The sequence below is a fragment of the Dromiciops gliroides genome, chromosome 4, assembly GCF_019393635.1.
Source record: "Dromiciops gliroides isolate mDroGli1 chromosome 4, mDroGli1.pri, whole genome shotgun sequence".
Classification (NCBI taxonomy): Eukaryota; Metazoa; Chordata; class Mammalia; order Microbiotheria; family Microbiotheriidae; genus Dromiciops; species Dromiciops gliroides.
In genome coordinates this window covers 242562388-242578062 of record NC_057864.1, presented here as the reverse complement: position 1 = coordinate 242578062, position 15675 = coordinate 242562388, and positions in this window count along the sequence as shown.

Below are 15675 nucleotides of genomic sequence, written 5' to 3'. Positions count from 1 at the left end.
GTAATATCAATACTAAACATGTATGCACCAAGTGGTATAGCATCCAAATTCTTAGGGGAGAAGTTAAATGAGTTACAAGAGGAAATAGACCTTCCCCTCTCAGAATTAGATAAATCTAACCACAAAATACATAAGAAAGAAGTTAAAGGCATGAATAGAATATTAGAAAAGTTAGATATGATATGTATCTGGAGAAAACTGAATGGGGATAGAAAGGAATATACTTTTTCTCAGCAGTACATGGCACATATTCAAAAATTGACCATGTATTAGGGCACAAATGTAGAAAGGCAGAAATAGTAAATGTATCCTTCTCAGATCATGATGCAATAAAAATTACATATAATAAAGAGTCATGGAAAGGGAAACTAAAAATTAATTAGAAACTAAACAATCTCATCCTAAAGAATGAGTGGGTCAAACAACAAATCATAGAAGCAATAACTTAATCCAAGAAAATGACAATAATGAGACAACATATGAAAACCTATGGGATGCAGCCAAAGCAGTGCTTAGGGGAAATTTTATGTCTATAAATGCTTACATGAATAAAAAAGAGAAAGAGGAGATCAATGAATTGGGCCTGCAACTAAAAAAGCTAGAGAAAGAACAAATTTAAAATCCCCAACTAAATACTAAATTAGAAATCCTGAAAATCAAAGGAGAAATTAATAAAATTGAAAGCAAGAAAATTATAGAATTAATCAATAAAACTAAGAGCTGGTTTTATGAAAAAAAAATAGATAAACCTTTTGTTCATTTGGTTAAAAAAAAGAAAGAAAACCAAATTACCGTTTTCAAAAATGAAAGGGGTGGGGGATGCTAAGTGGTGGATAAAGCATTGACCCTGGATTCAGGAATATGTGAGTTCAAATCCGGCCTCAGACACTTGACACTTACTAGCTGTGTGACCTTGGGCAAGTCACTTAACCCCCATTGCCCTGCAAAACAACAACAACAAAAACAAACAAAAAAAATGAAAGGGGTGATTTCACCACCGATGAAGTGGAAATTAAAGCAATAATTAGGAGCTATTTTGCCCAATTGTATGCCAATAAATTTGACAATCTAAATGAAATGGATGAATATTTACAAAAATACAAATTGCCCAGGTTAACTGAAGAGGAAATAAAATCCTTAAATAGGCCCATTTTAGAAAAAGAAATTGAACAAGCCATTAATGAACTCCCTAAGAAAAAATCTCCAGGGCCAGATGGGTTTACAAAAATTCTACCAAACATTTAAAGAACAATTAATTCCAATACTATACAAACTTTTGGAAAAATGGGTGAAGAAGAAGTTCTACCAAATTCCTTTTATGACACAAATATGGTATTGATACCTATGGGAAAATAAGGGCCCTCCTCAAAAGCTGGTTGAAGTTGTCTGGGGAATGTCTGGAAGGTGAATTTCAGCTGGGAGAAGGGTGCTTACCAATGACTCCTTTCCTCTCCCTCCCCAGCAATCAGGTTCACGTGATGAGAGAGACCCAGAGCTGGTCACATGGGAGAAGAGTTTAGAGGGCTGCCCCTTTGACTATATTGTATTCCAATTGGCTAGCATTTGGTGCCAGTGTCTTGGCAGGAAGATTGTAACTGAGGAAGAAGGGTGGAGCCAGCCTGTTAAGAGATAAAAGGGCTCCTGAGTCCTATTTCCATTAGGAAGCTGGCCCATTCATGCTCAAATGTATAAATAAAGGCCTTCGATACTTCTCCAACACTGAGTCCCAGAAATTTTTAAATGGGGTTTCTCACAATTTTGTTTCTCACAATTTGTTTCTCACAATACCTAAACCTAGCAGACCCAAAACAGAGAAAGAAAATTATAGACCAATTTCCCTAATGAATATCGATACAAAAATCTTAAATAAAATATTAGCAAGGAGATTACAGCAAGTGATCACCAGGATAATACACTGTGACCAGATGGGAGTTATACCAGGAATGCAAGGATGGTTCAACATTAGAAAAATTATTAAAAGGGGCAGCTAGGTGGTGCAGTGGATAAAGCACCGGCCCTGGATTCAGGAGTACCTGAGTTCAAATCTGGCCTCAGACACTTGACAGTTACTAGCTGTGTGACCTTGGGCAAGTCACTTAACCCCCATTGCCCTGCAAAAAAAAAAAAAGAAAGAAAAAAAGAAAAACTATTAATATAATCAACCACATGAATAACAAAACTAACCATAATCACATGATTATCTCAATAGATGCAGAGAAAGCTTTTGACAAAATACAACACTAATTTCGATTAAAAACACTAGAGAGCATAGGAACAGGTGGAGCTTTCCTTAAAATAATAAGCAGTATCTACCTAAAACCATCAGCAAACATTCTATGTAACAGGGATAAGTTAGAGGCATTCTCAATAAGATTAGGGGTGAAACAGGGATGTCCATTATCACCTCTATTATTTAATATTGTACTAGAAATGTTAACTTTAGCAATAAGAGAAGAAAAAGGAATTAAAGGAATTAGAATAGGCAAGGAGGAAACAAAACTTTCAATCTTTCCAGATGATATGATGGTATACTTAGAGAATCCTAAAGAATCAACTAAAAAACTGCTTGAAACAATTAACTTTAGCAAAATTGGAGGATATAAAATAAACCCACATAAATCATCAGCGTTTCTATACATGACCAACAAAGCTCAGCAGCAAGAGATAGAAAGAGAAATTCCATTTAAAGTAATGGTAGACAATATAAAATACTTGGAAGTCTACCTGACAAGACAAACCCAAGAACTCTATGAACACAATTACAAAACACTTTTCACACAAATAAAATCAGATCTGTGTAATTGGAAAAATATCAATTGCTCATGGATAGGCTAAGCTAATATAATAAAAATGACAATTCTACCTAAATTAATTGACCTATTCAGTGCCATACCAATCAGAGTACCTAAAAATTATTTTATAGAGTTAGAAAAAAATAACAAAATTCATCTGGAAAAACAAAGTCAAGAATATCAAGGGAACTAATGAAAACCATACACAGGAAGGTGGGCTAGCCATATCAAATTTGAAGCTATATTATAAAGTGACAGTCATCAAAACTATTTGGTACTGCCTAAGAAATAGAGTGGTGGATCAATGGAATAGGTTAGGCACAGGAGACACAGTAGTAAATTGCTATAGTCTACTGTTTGATAAACTCAAAGACTCCAGCTTCTGGGATAGGAACTCAGTATTTGACAAAAACTGCTGGAAAAACTGGGAGATAGTATGGCAGAAACTAGGCATAGACCAACATCTTATACATTATACAAAAATAAGGTCAAAATGGGTTCAAGATTTAGACATAAAGGCTGATGCCATAGATAAATTAGGAGAGAAAGGAATAGTTTACCTCTCAGATCTATGGAAAGGAAAACAATTTATGTCCAATCAAGAGATAGGGAATATTATGAAATGCAAGATGGAAGACTTTGATTACATTAAATTAAAAAGGTTTTGTACAAACAGAAGCAATGCAGGCAAAATTAGAAGGGAGGCAGAATAGGGCAGCTAGATGGCGCAGTGGATAGAGCACCGGCTCTGGAGTCAGGAGTACCTGAGTTCAAATCCGGCCTCAGACACTTAATACTTAACTAGCTGTGTGACCCTGGGCAAGTCACTTAACCCCAATTGCCTCACTAAAAAAAAAAAAAAAGAAGGGAGGCAGAAAACTGGGAAACAATTTTTACAGCAAGCATTTCTGATATATCAGGAACTAAATCAAATTTATAAGAATACAAGTCATTCCCCAGTTGAGAAATGGTCAAAGGATATGAACAGGCAGTTTTCTGATGAAGTCAAAGTTATCTTTTGCCATATGAAAAAAAATGTTCAAAATCACTATTGATCAGGGAAATGCAAATTAAAACAACTCTGAGGTACCTATCAGATTGGCTAATATGACAAAAAAGGAAAACAATAAATGTTGGAGAAGTTGTGGAAAAATTGGAACACTAATGCTCTCCATTCTGGAGAGCAATTTGGAACTATGCCCAAAGGGCTATGGGACTGTTCATACCCTTTGACCCAGTGGTACCACTGCTACGCCTATATCCCAAAGAGACCATAGAAAAGGGAAAAGGACCCACTTGTACAAAAATATTTATAGCATCTCTCTTTGTGGTGGCAAAGAATTGGAAATCATGGGAATGCCCATCAATAGGAATGGGTAAACAAGTTGTGGTATATGAATGTAATGGAATATTATTTTGCTGTAAGAAATGATGAACAGGAGGAGTTCAGAGAAACCTAGAAGGACTTACATGAACTGATGCTGACTGAGAGGAGCAGAACCAGGAGAACACTGTACACAGTAACAGCAACATTGTGTGATGAACAATGGGGATAGACTTGGCTCTTCTCAGCAATGCAATGATCCAAAACAATTTCAAAGAACTCATGATAGAAAATGTTCTCAACATCCAGAAAAAAAAAAAACCCTGTGAATTATGAATGCAGATTGAATCATACTGTTTCTACTTTTGGACTGTTTTTTTCCTTATTTTTTGAGGTTTTCCCCTTGTGCTCTGATTCTTTCACAAGAAGACTAATGTAGAAATATGTTTAATGTGATTGTACATATGCAACATATCAGACTACTTTCTGTCTTGGGGAAGAGGGAGAGAAGGGAGGGTGGAAGAAAAAAATTTGGAACTAAAATCCTGTGAAAACAAATGTTGAAAACTATCCTTATATGTAACTGTAAATAATAAAATACTTTTTAAAAAAAAAGAAAAGGAACATAGTTATCTAAAAAAAATTTTTTTTAAGTTCAAAAATGCCTGGCCAAGAACCCCTGGTCTATAAAAAAATGTTAGAGTCAGATCGTAAAGGACTTTAAAAGCCAGAAAACTTTATATTTTATCCCAGATGTAACAGGATACCACTGGAACTTCCTGATCAGGTCTGAATTTGACCTGTAGAGTAAAATGCCAGCTGTGCTTAAGTACCTGAAACTTCATGACTTTGGGGTTCACCTGGGTCTATGAAAGTTCATGAATCCACTCAAGTCAAAGCTGAGAGCCACTATCTGTGATAGAAACCCAGAGTCAGAATTGAGATGTGCCTTTCTGAATATACCCCACGACTCTACAAAATAGTTTAGTTTGTTAAATGTAAGTATTATCATTGACTTGATCAAAACTGATTAGTGACCAGCATGATTAATAAATATACTTTTGTGAGAATTAAGTTGGTTACACTGATTTGGGGACTGCTATTACATTATTGTATTAGGGGCAACAAGGTGGATAGAGCAAGGGGGCCAGGAGTCAGGAAAATATGAGTTCAAATCCAGTCTTAGACACTTAACTAGCTGTGTGACTCTGGTCAAGTCACTTAACTCCTATTTGCCTCAAGTTCCTCATCTGTGAAATGGAAACACACTGGAGAAGGAAATGGCAAACCATTCCAGTATTCTTGCCAATAAAACCCCATGGAGTCCATGGGGTCATGTAGAGTGGGGCAGAAATGAACAACAGATACCTAGAGACAATTACCCAGTGTTGTCCCCATCCCATCCCCCTTCTCTTCTCCTGGCCAAGCAATTATAGTTCCTTTAACAATTCCTCATTAGGACAACAGGATGCTTTCAGAAAAGCCTGGAAAGACTTGTATGAATTGATGTATAGTGAAGTGAGCAGAACCAAGACAACACTGTGCACAGAGACAGCACTATTGTTTGATGGAGAACTGTGAATGACAACTATTCTCAGCAATACAATGATCTAAGTCCCAAAGAACTATTGATGAAGCATACTATCCACCTCCAGAGAAAGAACTGCTATTGATGGAAGACAGACCGAAGCATGCGATTTTTCACTTTCTTTCATTTTTTCTTTCATCCAAGTTTTCTTGTACAAAATGACTAATAGGGTCATGTTTTACATAATCGTATATGTATAACCCATATCTGATTGATTACCACATCAGGGAGGGGAAAGGGGAGGGAGGGAAGGAGGGATAAAAATTGGAACTCAAAACTATAAATAAAAATGTTTATTACTTAAAAAAGAGAAGCTTAGATGAAAAGAGGGGACGGGAGGGGAGGGCAGAACATGAAGGCAGATAAGTAACCCAAACTAACAACTGGGGCTCTCTGGGAAGGCCTATATAAAAAGGGACACTTAAGTTGAGCCTTGAAGGTCACTAGGAATTACAAGAAATAATAGTGAGTAGGGAGAGCATTCCAGGCATGGCATGGCAGGCAAGAGAAAGGAAGGGAAGAGACTAAGCATTTGTTAAGCACCTACTATGTGTTGGGAATGGTTCCAGGTGCTTTACAGATATCATCTCTTCATGACCCTGTAGACCACTGCCATGTAGACCATGGCATTCTGATGTCATCTCTTTTATCATTTTACTATTGTCCATGAGTTTTTCTTGGCAAAAATACTGGAATGGTTTGTCATTTCCTTCTCTGGTGGATCACCTTTTGTCAGAACTCTCCACTATGATCTGTCTGTCTTGGGTAAGCCTGCATGGCATTGCTCATATTTTCATTGAGCTACATAAGCCCCTCTGCTACAACAAGACAGTTTATTCAGGAGGGGGCAATTTGCTAAGTCTAGAAAGATAGGTTGGAATGGTATTATGAAGAGTTTTAGATGCCAAATGGAAGAGTTTGTCTTTTATTAGTCAATAGGAGCCATGGAAGCTTCTTGAACAGTGGTATGATATCCTTCTGCTACTCTTGTGCCACAATTTAAAATAATAACAATAAAGAACGATGATAATAATAACAAAGGTAAGAAATTTTATATAGGGCCTACAATGGGCCAGGCATTTTGCTAAATACTTCACAAATATTACCTTATTTGATCCTCATAACAACACTGAGATAGATCCTAATATTATCCTCATTTTTATGATTGAGGTAACTGAAGCAAACAGGTCAAATAACTTGTCCAGAGTCACACAGCTAGCAAGTATCTGACACTGAATATGAACTCAGGTCTTCCTGATTCTGGGTCCAGTGTTCTATCTACTGAAGATGGCATAGAATCATACCCCCTTTCCAAATCACAAATCCTGGCTTCTACCTCCTCCTAGTAGTCCATTAAAGGTACTAGCCTTGTCTCTGACTCCTTATGTAACCATGAACTTGGAGTTGACTTTAACCTCTGGTTTGGCCCTTACAGCCCCAAATAGATATCAGAAATCATGCTACTTCCAGGCCCCACCCATCCTTCCTGTATGGGCTGCAGCAGCAGTTGCCCAAGGCAAATCTCCTACAAGGACCTGACTTTGTTTATTGTTGTAACTCTGACAAGATATGGTCCTGGAGATCCAGGAGTTGTGTGTGCACTGCCCATTGTGAAGCTCTCTTGGTCTTTTGATGCATTGCCCTATCCAGAGCTGCCTTGGTCCCTTGCTGCATTTTCATTCAGTGACCACCATCTTCTTGTATAGTCCTAGACTGGATGGAAGTACTTTTTGGTGTTTTCCTTTAGTTGTGTTGATCATTGCTTTATCCGGCACTCTTAAATCTTTGTTGAGTTGTTTGTCAGAGGGTTTGTGTTGACTGAGACCTTTCATGTCACCATCTTAACTGGAAGTTCCAGAACTCATCCTTCCTCTCTAGTCCACCCTTCTGATCTTTTCTATCTTTGTGGAAAAATACCATCCTTCTAGTCCTCTCAAGTCCCAATCTTGGAGGCATCCATGACTCTGTCTCATTCTCCCTCATACCACATGGCCATCCAGTTGTCAAATCTTTTCTGTTCTCCCTCCATAACACTTCTTGCATCGGTCTCCTTTTCTCTGGCCACTTGACCACCACTGTATCCTAGGCTTTCACCACATCCTGTCTGCCTATTAGAATAGCCTCCTAATTGCTATCTCTGCTTCAAGTCTCTTCCTTCTTTAATCCATCTTCCTTACAGCTGTGGAAGTGATTTTCCTAAAGCACAGGGCTAATCTTGTTCCTCCCTCCTAGTGATTCCCTATTTCCTCTAGAATCCAGCACAAACTCCACTGTCGGTTAAAGGCTTTTACAATCTGGCTTCAGTCTGCCTCTCCAGGCTCATTATACAGACTTTCCTTCACACATTCTCCAATATAGCCAAATTGACCTCTTGACTGTTTCTTCACCTCATTCGTGGGCTGTATTTCCTCTTCACCTCCGACTCTTAGAATCCCTAGTTTCTTCAAAGCTAAATTCAAACACCACCTTTTTCATGGGGCATTTCCCTATTTCCCATGATCCCCTCATTTGTTAGTGCCTGCTCCCAAAAACCATTTTGTACTTATTCTACATATTCTTTTTGTCTGCATGTTCTCTCTTCTGATAGAATGTAAGCTCTCTCTCTCTCTCTTTTTTTTTTTTTTTTTGGTGAGGCAATTGGGGTTAAGTGATTTGCCCAGGGTCACACAGCTAGTAAGTGTTAAGTGTCTGAGGTCAGATTTGAACTCAGGTCCTCCTGACTCCAGGGCCGGTGCTCTATCCACTGTGCCACCTAGCTGCCCCGAATGTAAGCTCTTTGAGGGCAGGTATTACTTAATTTTTGTTTTTGAATTCTCAGCATCTAGCACAGTGTTTAATAAATATTGATTGGTTGGTTTTTACCTAGCAGGCTAATTCGCATCCAGTTTTGAAATAGATGCAGTCCAATGACTGGTGAATGGTTAAACAAATTGTGCTACATAAATATGATGATGGGGGCTAAGTGGCATAGTGGATAGAGTGCTGGTCGTAGAGTCACAAAGTTGTTGTTGTTCAGTTGTTTCATTTGGGTCTAACTCTCTGTGACCCCATTTGGGGTTTTCTTGGCAAAGATGCAGGAGTTTTTTGTCATTTGCTTTTCCAGCTCATTTGACAGATGAAGAAACTGAGGCAAACAGGGTGAAGTGACTTGCCCAGGGTCATACAGCTAGTGTCTGAGGCCAGTTTTGAACTCAGGTCCTCCTGACTCTAGGCCTGGCACTCTATTCACTATACCACTGAGTTCAAATGGGAATATAGGGAAAATCTGGGGATATAAGAACAAAAAGTATCAATAAAGATCTATTTTGGAGGGGGGGGACAGGGCAATGAGGGTTAAGTGACTTGCCCAGGGTCACACAGCTAGTGTCTGAGGCCAGTTTTGAACTCAGGTCCTCCTGACTCCAGGGCCAGTGCTTTATCCACTGCACCACCTAGCTGCCCCAAGATCTTTTTTTTTTTTTTAGTGAGGCAATTGGGGTTAAATGACTTGCCCAGGGTCACATAGCTAGTAAGTGTTAAGTGTCTGAGGCAGGATTTGAACTCAGGTACTCCTGACTCCAGGGCCGGTGCTCTATCCACTGCACCACCTAGCTGCCCCTCCCAAGATCTATTTTTAAAAAATAGATCTAGCAATCTATGTGCTCCATGCCAAGTGGTTGCATTGTCTTTGGGGCTACGACAGGAATTCCTTCCTTCCTTCCTTCCTTCCTTCCTTCCTTCCTTCCTTCCTTCCTTCCTTCCTTCCTTCCTTCCTTCCTTCCTTCCTTCCTTCCTTCCTTCTTTCCTTCCTTATTTCCTTCCTTCCTTTCTTCCATTTTTCTTTCCTTCCTACCTATAATCCCACACGGAGAATATCCATCCTCCAAAGTGTTCTCATTAATGTTGAGTTCTGGTCTTAGCTCAATTGGACCTATACAGCTTTCTTTTTGATTCTTGGATTCCACAAAGTTATGTTGCATGTGACTTACACAGATATATTTAGCCAGTCAGTCAACAAATACTTAAATTCCTGCCATGTGCAAAGCACTGGATTTAGGTAAATACTATATATCAGAGGTGTCAAACTTGAGGGAATTAAAATACAATATAAGATAGATAATGTTGATTTGTGGTTTTCTAAGTCAATATGTGGCCCACAGGAATCTGATTCTATTTGAGTTTAACACTACTGCATATATTGGTCACATGGTCAGTTTATTCAAAGTAGATTCCATATATGTCTTTAATATTTCTGTCTTTAGTTCCCAAAGGCACTGTACCAGCAAGCACTGCCTGGCTACATGAGTGACACTGTCCATCATTGTACTAAAGTATTTCATGTCAGCTTAGTCACTGGTTAGATAATTTGAGAACTTGTATTGTGACCTGTCACTTTGGACCACTTGGGTCTCCCCATCCTCTGTGAATTTTCTCACAGCCATTGAAATGCAGTTCTAATTCCAGGACTGTGAAGATTGAGACCAAATGAAGCTTTCTGAAGCCTCTAAAAGGTCAGACTGTATAGAAGTGATTCTCAAACTTTTGGGTCTCAAGACCTTCAAACTCTTACTTATTGAAGAACACCCCACCCCACCCCCACCCCCACCAAAGAACTTTTTTTAATGTGGGTTATAGTTGCCGATATTTACAGCATTAGAAATTAAAATACCTTGGTATAATTATGAAATAGTTTTGATTTGTTGGATTCCCTGAAAGCATCTTGGAGACACCACCCCCTCCACCCCTCCGTGGGAGTCTAGGGACCATATTTTGAGAACTACTCTCTATAGGTTACCTTTGTTCCCTTGGTATCTCCAAAGCTGGAAGCTCAGAAAGGGTTAACTCTGAAATTAGTCTCCTCTCTCTCTCTCTTTCCTCTTCCTCCTCCCCCTCCCTCTCTCTCCAATTTCTCCCCTCCCTTCTCTTTCTCCTTCCCTCTTTATTTTCTCTCCTCCCTCCTTTCTTCTTCCTTTCTCTTGTCTATAACTCTCATTCTCTATTACTTTCCTCTTCCTCCTTCTTCTCCCTCTCTCTCCAATTTCTCCCTTCTCCTCTTCTCCTTCCCTCCTTTCTCTTCTCTCCCTTGTCTCTCTCTCCCTTCTCCTTCTCTTCCTCTCCTTTGTATTTCTCCTCCTCCTTGCCTCTGTCTCTCTTTTGTTATAACTTAATATTGAGTTATAATCTGGACTGCTAGACTCATATCATGGCATTGCAATGGGGACAGGTGCCAACCACCAGCTTTGTCATCTACTACCCAATTCAGGGTCACAGATGAAGAGTGTACTGAAAAGGGGGCCTGGGCTTTCTGGGGGAGGAAAGGGGAGGTGAATATGTTTAAAAATAGAGATCAAAGAAAAAAATCAAAAAATCAATAAAAAATTTTAAAACAAAACAAAAACCACTGTTTAGCAAACTAAATCAATACATTGACCATGTCTGAACATGTATGCCTAATTCTGCATCTATAGTGCACTACTTTACCAAGCATACTTCACGACCCATTTTCTAAAGTCATAACCAGTTACTACTGTGCATTGATCAGACTTCTGAAATCTTTCAGTATTGTTTTTCTTTATGTTATTGTGTTCATCCTATCAATAATTCTCCTAGATCTGCTTTCTTCTCTTTGCATTAGTTCACACGTCTTCTCTGAATTTCTCATACTCCTCATTTCCTTTTTTTCTTTTTTCTTTCTTTCTTTCTTTCTTTCTTTCTTTTTTTTGTGGGGCAATGAGGGTTAAGTGACTTGCCCAGGGTCACACAGCTAGTAAGTGTCAAGTGTCTGAGGCCAGATTTGAGCTCAGGTCCTCCTGAATCCAGGGCCAGTGCTTTATCCACTGTACCACCTAGCTGCTCCCCCCACCCCATTTCTTTTAGCATCAAATCATCCTCTTAGGTGATACCAGGTACATACCAGGCCCTGTGCAATAATCTTTCATGATGTTTATATAGCATACTTTGTTCAAACATACCCCACTCATTAGATGCCCACTTTCCTTTTAGTCCTTTGTTACTACAAAAAGCAGTAGTACTTTCCTTTGAATAAGTAAGCCACAGGGCTCAGACTTTTTATATACATCTCCTGTTATTCCAGAACTTTTCCACATCAGCTTTAGAGTTTGCCTTTGACCCACGTACAAATTCATCAAGATGGGCTTTTATAACCATTGATTAGCAGGCTTTGGCTACACTAATTGCTTCCTCATACCTCAGGCTGGATCAGTTAGAGTCCAAAACAGAACACCGTGCTAGAAACCCAACTTCTGCCACTCCCCCAACTGGTAGTGTATCTTCAGAAGAGCTGAATTTTAATCCCTGAGGGTCAATCCTTTCTCTTGCCACCCAGAGTGGCCTGATGCAGGGTAAAGTCTGATTGTCAATATAACTTCAGCTGGATACTAGGCTTGCCACCAGTAATCCACAGGCAAGTTAGGCTGGGAAGATTGGCTCCAGGCTACAAAAATCACTTCCCCAGATGGCCTGATTTCCGGAGGAAGCCCCAGACTCTTGGCTGTGCTTACATTAGTGACTCTGTACTTTTCTATATTAGTGACCCTGACCCTTTTGTGTCACAGATTGCCTTCATCCCCTCAGTGAAATCATTATGACTTCTGATGTCAGGGACCTAAGGAACTGGGTATACACATTTATGTTGGCTCTCCATGACTAATAATACATGGCAAACTCATGATGGAACACAATAGCAACCCATTTTTTGCTGGTGGCATACTACTTAGGGCCTTTAAGGACATTGATAGATAGATAGATAGATAGATAGATAGATAGATAGATAGATAGATAGATAGATAGATAGATGGATAGATGAATAAATAGATACATATACACATATATACACACACACACACCCATATGTGAATGTACATGTGTCTCAGTGCTTGTTGTCCATCAATGCTTGAAATCAAGCTCCGTACCCATAATCATGAAATTTAGAGAACCTCAACTTGTGGACGGGACACTACGTCTCACTGTTATTGTATTTGCTAGTCTCCTACTAGCAAATATAATAAGCCACTGGTAGTCTATTTTCTGGCCAACCTCCCCATCCCCCCCAAAAGCCCCAATCCTAGCCCTTCCAGGACGCTGTCAGTATGTGGCAAGAAGGAATTGTTTGCATCTGCAAAAGCCAACCCCAGAGCATGTGTGTTGCGACTAATCAAACCTTAAGGGATCTAGTCACTCTTCTCATTCCAGTGACCTCCAAAAAGTTCCAACTAGGTGAGTTGAGGCTAAGTTTCCCCTCCTCTTCTCTACTACCTATGGCTCTTCTCAGTCACATATCCAAAACTGAGATCGTTTAAAGGTTTTATAACACCAAAAGACTTTAGAACTCTGGTGGCAAAGTCCTTCACAAATTTCCCACGAGGATGAAGGATGGCAGAGCCAAATGCTGAAGTTATAGGAAGTAGTGTAGTGAGACCCAGATAGACCTAGAAAGTGTATCAGACCAATTGATTCCTGATTGGGAAAATCCAGAAAAAATCGGAGTAATTTTTTCCAACCCAGATCAGGATAGGGAGACAGACAAAGTGTCTGCAGAAACTGAGGATTGGGTTGGGATAGGAACGTGCCAAGATGAGTACTCCAGTGCTCAGGAAAGGCTGTGCACTTGAGCAAGAGGAGCTTCCAGACCCATATAGGGCACCCCTAGACCCATACTAGGGCATTACAATGGGGATAGGTACCAACTGGCAGCTTTTTCACTCACTGCCCAGTGTCACATATCCAGAGTAAGAAGAAGACCTGAGCAGCTTGGTGGAGCAGTGGATAGAGCACTGGCCCTGGATTCAGGAGGACCTGAGTTCAAATCCAGCCTCAGACACTTGACACTTACTAGCTGTGTGACCTTGGGCAAGCCATTTAACCCCCAATTGCCTCATCCCCCCCCAAAAAAAAAGAAAAAAAAAAAGAAATGTAAGCAGAGAAGACCCTAAAGAAGAAGACTAGAGTAGGGAAGTGATGTTCCTGGGTAGAAAGAAGGGCCTTGAGAAGTATACTGAGAAAGGAGGAAGTTCAGAAGCCAGTAGCAGCAATAGAAGAAGCAATGTGGCAGAATTCCCAACCATCTACCCCACACTGCAAATTAATAATCAGGGCAGGAATCTCAGACCACAGGCGAACCTACAGTTCTGCCACTCTAAACCAATAGAGCTTTCCAGATGACTGATAGGGTCTAAATCCAACAGTAGCCTATTCTTGCTCAAATTCAAATCCAGGCCAGGAATTTGCAGAGCTTAGACCGGGGATGGACATAGAGAGCAGCAATCAGACTTTACCCTGCATCAGGCCACTTTGGGAGCCTTGAAAGCTTATAGGTCCCCAGCCTACCTCTGCACTCCTGAAATAACAACACTTAATACCCCCAAGAAAGCAGCGACAAGACCAGCCCAAAACTTGCCTCCAGGAAAGTGACAGAACCCAGCCCTAACATCAAGTCCAAAGTCAGGAAGTAGTCTGAAAAAATGTGTAAACAAAAAAGAACCACACTATAATGACCCATTATAGTAGTAGATATGCTTAAGACACAGAAGAGAATGACCCCCAAAACATCTACAAGCAAAGCCTCAGAGAAATATTCAACATGGGGACAAATTCAACTAGAATTCCTAGGAGAAGTGAAGCAAGAATTTAAAAAAGACTTACAATTGTTCTTATTAACGAACAAAGAGCACTTGAGGAAAAAAATTGGGAAAAAAATAAGAGTTATTTTAAAAAAGACTTGCAATGGGCATTAACAGCTTGGCCCAAGCAATAAACTCACTGAAAATTAGAATGGACAAAATAGATGCCAATTACCCAATGAGGCAATAAGAAATATTGAGGGGCAGCTAGGTGGCGCAGTGGATAGAACACTGGCCCTGGAGTCAGGAGGACCTGAGTTTAAATCCGGTTTCAGACACTTGACACTTACTAGCTGTGTGACCCTGGGCAAATCACTTAACCCTCATAGCCCCACAAAAAACAAAAAACAAAACAAAAAAAAGAAATATTGAAAAATGTCAAAGATTGGGGAAAAAAGAAAGAAAAGAAAACAAGGTATCTCATAGCCTGGAAAACAGATCAAGGAGGAAAAATGTAAGAATCATCAGACTATCTGAATGCCATGAACAAAAAAAAAGAGTCTATTCATCATTTCAAGAAATCTTAAAAGAAAACTGCCCAAATCTCTTAGAACCAAAGAGCAAAGTGGAAATAGAATCTACTAGTAACCTCTTAAAAGAAATTCCAAAATGAAAACTCACAAACATTGAGAGCTTCTAAGTCAAAGCAAAAAAATATTGCAAGCAGAAAGAAAGGAAGAATACAAGTACCAAGGAGCCATAGTTAGGATCACAAATGATTTAACATCAAGCACTGTGAAGGAAAGGAGACCTTGGAATATGATATTCTAGATGACTATAGGTTATAAAAGGCTATAGAAAGATAAAGACTTACAATTAAGAATAATTTACCCAGCAAAATTGAGTATAATGGTACTGGGGAAGAAACAGAACTTTAATGAAATAAAGGATTTTTAATCAATCAATCAATAAACATTTATTAAGTGACTACTATATGCCAGGCACTGTGCTAAGCACTGGGGATGTAAAAAAAAATGGCAAAAGACAGTGCCAGGGCAGCTAGGTGGCACAGTGGATAAAGCACCAGCCCTGGATTCAGGAGGACATGAGTTCAAATCCAGCCTCAGACACTTGACACTTACTAGCTGTGTGATCCTGGCTAAGTGACTTAACCCTCATTGCCCCACCCAAAAAAAAAAAAAAAAAAGGACAGTGCCTATTCTTAAGGAACTTACAATCTAATGGGGGAAACAACATGAAAGCAAATATATACAAAGCAAGCTATATACAGGATAAATAGGAAATCATTAGCAGAGGGAAGTCATTTGAGTGATTAGGGGTTGGAAAAGGCTTCCTGTAGGAGATGGGATTTTAGTTGAGACTTAAAGGAAGCCAGGGAGGTCAGTAGTCACA